Raw genomic sequence first — 4,221 nt, 5'->3', positions numbered from 1 at the left:
CATAATCCATACTGCACACTTTGAAGGAAGCCATTCCCACAAACCTAACTTTCTGTATAAAGAATCATACCACTAAGACTTTAGGGTTTATATACTAAACATGGATGTGTTGACTAGTTTTGTGTCAACTTGGCACAAGCTAGAGCTATTACAGAACAGGGAGATTCAGTTGAGAAAATGCCTCCATGACATCAGGTTTAGACAAACCTGTAGGGCATTTTGTTAATTAGTGATTGATGGGGGAGGGCCCTGCCTACTGTGGGCAACGACACCCCTGGGCTGGTGGTTCTGGGTTCCATAAGAAAGCAGGCTGAGGGTCATAAAGAGCAAGCCAATAAACAGCTTCCCTCCTTGGCCTTCACGTCAGCTCCTGTGTCCTCATTCCTGCCTGATTTTGAGTTACTGTCCTGACTTCATTCCATGAAGAATAGTAAATTGGAAGTTTGAGACAAGCAAACCCTTTCCTCGAACTGCATTGGCCATGGTGTTTCATTGCAATAATGATTACTCTTACCAAAACATAATCTTTGCTGTCCATTTCAGATCCTATCCTATCTCCTATTCTCTACCTAACTTCATGTCCTCTCTTTTTGTTCTCTTGTTCCCTCTCCCTCTGGAGTGTGTGTGTGTGTGTGTGTGTGTGTGTGTGTGTGTGTGTGTGTGTGTGTACACATCTCTGTATGTGTGTGTCTGTGTTGGTGTTTGTATCTGTGTCTTTCTTGTTCTCAACATATCAAGTCCAGTTTCTGTTGACCAGCTACTTGTGGGTATGAAGCCTGCCTTAGAATACGGTTGATGTACCTGGTACAACACCATTAAAGAAAACTGACTTTCCCTCTCTCAGTAGCAATCGAATGCCAATGGCACCTCAGCCTGTCTCCTCTCCTCCGTGCTAGGATATTGCCTGGATTGATGCATGTCTTACACATTCTGTCACAATTATTATGGGTTCACATGTACACGTATATTGCCGTGTCTGAAAAACAGTTTTCTTTAAGTCATTCATCTCTTACGGCTCTTAAAATCTGTCTCCTCTTCCTTTTTTCCCCACAGCAAGGTGGCAGCTGTTTATTTTGATGTAACTGTCACAAAGTACTGTTATATGGCAGAATGTAATCTTGAGAAAGGTTTTCTTTTTTTTCTCATAAAGGACAATATTTAATTGGGGCTGGCTTACAGGTTCAGAGGTTCAGTTCATTATCAGCAAGGCAGAAACCTGGCAGCATCCAGGCAGGCATGGTGCAGGAGGAACTAAGAGTTCTACATCTTCATCTGAAGGCTGCTAGCAAAATACTGGCTTCTAGGCGGCTAGCATGAGAGTCTTAATGCCCACGTCCACAGTGACACACCTACTCCAACAGGGCTGCATCCTTAATAGTGCCAATCCCTGGGCCAAGCATATACAAACCATCTCAGGCCGGCTTATAGGTTTAGAGACTCAGTCCAGTATCTTCAAGGCAGGGGCATGGCAGCATCTAGGCCGGCGTGGTGCAGGCTGAGCTGAGAGTTCTACATCTTCATCTAAAAGCTGCTAGCAGAATAGTGACTTCCAGACAACTAGGATGAGGTCCATAAGGCGCATGTTCTCAATGACATACCTATTCCAACAAGGCCACACAAGAGAGCTTTTCTAAGGTAGGGTTTGGAGCCTTCCACACTTATCAGATGCCTTCTCATTAGCTTTTCCAGTTTTGCAATTCTAGATCCAAATTGTATGGCCTGTTTCAGCAGAGGGGCAGAGGCTGGGAGACCAAGTTCCATAGCTGCAAGCTGTAAAATGAGCTTCTCACCAACTCCACGGGGCAAAGCCAGGTCTACCTTTTCCCAAACTGGCAGAGAATATAGGAAAGATACAACATTTTCATCCAGGAAGGGAAATCTTGCTTCCTTTCTATGATCAGCAGTAACTCTTTCATCACGACCAAGGTCTCTAGAAGAAATACGACCCAATTCCATTGCTATTTCCTCATTCAGTCCTTCTAGGCCAAGAGACTGAAAGCAGGCACGATGACCGGGATAACCGGCCAACTGCTCATCTGCACCAATCCCCGTGAGAATTCCCTCTGCACTGCTCCTGTGAGATCTCCCAGCATCCTCCGTCACCAACCAACCGATTCCTCTAGACGCAAACCAGACAGCACACAGCCAATACGATCATCCAGAACTGGGTCCGATGGCTGAACTAAGTGACACATTCGAGCTCTTCTTAGTTTTTGTAATTCTTCAAGAGAAACATTAAATTCCACAAAATTCCAAGTTCGAGAAGGGCTGACAGACTGTTGTTCCTTTAGTCCTGCTTTTCCTGCGACTCGGTCTGGCACCTCGGCACCATCTGGACCCTGAGCCACAGCAGGACACTGAAAGGACTCTTCAGAAGGGATCTCATGGTGGATTTGCTGGTTTCTTTCTACGTTAGCAATAGGCAGCCCTGCCTTTTGTTTATGTAAAAAAGCCACATTCAGAAGGTCAGTTGGCACATCTAAAGGAATGTGACGATCAGCAAGGGCTGCGATCACCATAGAATCAACAGCTCCGGAAAACAGGATAGCAAGGCTTGCTTTCTTACCACGAGTTTCTAAAACGTCCTTTGATGCCAAGTTTTCTTCCGTAGCTAAACATAAGGTGCGTCTCTTGACTGCAACACTGAGGACATCAATGAACGGACGAACTATGTGTGCGTGTGTTCATCTGTAAGAAGTAACTTAGGTGTCTCTCTTGACCCTGGAACGCTGGAACTGTTTCTACATTGGCTTTCCAAGGGAATCTCAGGCAGCTTCTTATTTAAGGGGACAATGGGTTTTGAGAGGCACAAATTGGCTTTATTTATTACCACTGATACAAACTCCGGCAATTCTGCTGGAGTCTGAGTCAGGTCATTAGCACGTTCTTCGGCAACATTCTCCTTAGAAATATATTTCCAAGGATATAATTTTAAGATCACACATCTGGAGACAGCAGCAGAATTGTGATCAATTTGGGAAATTCCAGATGCTGGAACGTCTTGCCACTGGTCTGCAACTCCGGATATCTGGGCACCAACTGAAGAAGGGCAGAAACTCTTGCCCAAATCACTAAACTGCCAAAGCAAGTCGAAAAAGTCCCTACCAAACCGTAAATGATGGCTAGAGGCTTGGTAACGACCATGGACCTTGCACTTTAGAGAAGAGCGACAGTATTTCAGACTCAGTCTTACAGTCAGGAAGGCTACTGAACATGACCTGGGTACAGTATCTTCTGCTTCAACCTGTACTCCACGAAGAACTTCTCCACTCATAAGAACACGTTGCCACATTCATCTTCCACAGGTTGGGCAGTCAAAACACCTCTTAAATGAAGAACATGACCAGAAAATAAACACTGATAGTTAATAGCAGATATTAATAACGTGTCTGCTATTATTAGGGCCCCGCCGTCTAGGATTATACAGCAAATCCTCTTTTAAATCTTTACTGAAGTGCTCAACAGAGAAGCCTACAGAACAGCAAATGCCACACATGGTTATGTGAAGTCAGGCTGACTGTGTCTTGACTTTGTGTGTCTCTGAGTTTTTTAATTTTTTCTTTCTTTTTTTTATCTTTATTAACTTGAGTATTTCTTATTTACATTTCGATTATTATTCCCCTTCCCGGTTTCCGGGCCAACGTCCCCCTAACCCCTGTCCCTCCCCTTCTATATGGCTTCCCCTCCCCATCCTCCCTCCATTACCACCCTCCCCCCAACAATCTAGTTCACTGGGGGTTCAGTCTTAGCAGGACCAAGGGCTTCCCCTTCCACTGGTGATCTTACTAGGCTATTCATTGCTACCTATGAGGTCAGAGTCCAGGGTCAGTCCATGTATAGTCTTTGGGTAGTGGCTTAGTCCCTGGAAGCTCTGGTTGGTTGGCATTGTTGTTCATAAGGGGTTTCGAGCCCCTTCAAGCTCTTCCAGTTCTTTCTCTGATTCCTTCAATGGGGGTCCCGTTCTCAGTTCAGTGGTTTGCTGCTGGCATTGGCCTATGTATTTGCTGAATTCTGGCTGTGTCTCTCAGGAGAGATCTACATCTGGTTCCTGTCGGCCTGCACTTTTTTGGTTCATCCATCTTGTCTAATTGGGTGGCTGTATATGTATGGGCCACATGTGGGGCAGGCTCTGAATGGGTGTTCCTTCTGCCTCTGTTCTAAACTTTGCCTCCCTATTCCCTGCCAAGGGTCTCTGAGTTTTCTAATGCTTGGTAATCTTTT

The 4,221-nt window shown here is 45.2% G+C and overlaps 1 pseudogene; it reads right to left on the bottom strand.

Moving 5' to 3' along the window:
• Positions 1–1,630: 1,630 nt before the first annotated feature.
• Positions 1,631–3,543, bottom strand: Asnsd1-ps1 (asparagine synthetase domain containing 1, pseudogene 1; annotated as a pseudogene).
• Between the last annotated feature and the right edge of the window lie 678 nt (positions 3,544–4,221).

The sequence above is a fragment of the Rattus norvegicus genome, chromosome 15 (assembly GCF_036323735.1).
Source record: "Rattus norvegicus strain BN/NHsdMcwi chromosome 15, GRCr8, whole genome shotgun sequence".
NCBI classification, from domain to species: Eukaryota; Metazoa; Chordata; class Mammalia; order Rodentia; family Muridae; genus Rattus; species Rattus norvegicus.
The sequence above is the reverse complement of the archived record's forward strand: the minus strand, read 5'-3'. Positions and strand labels throughout refer to the sequence as shown.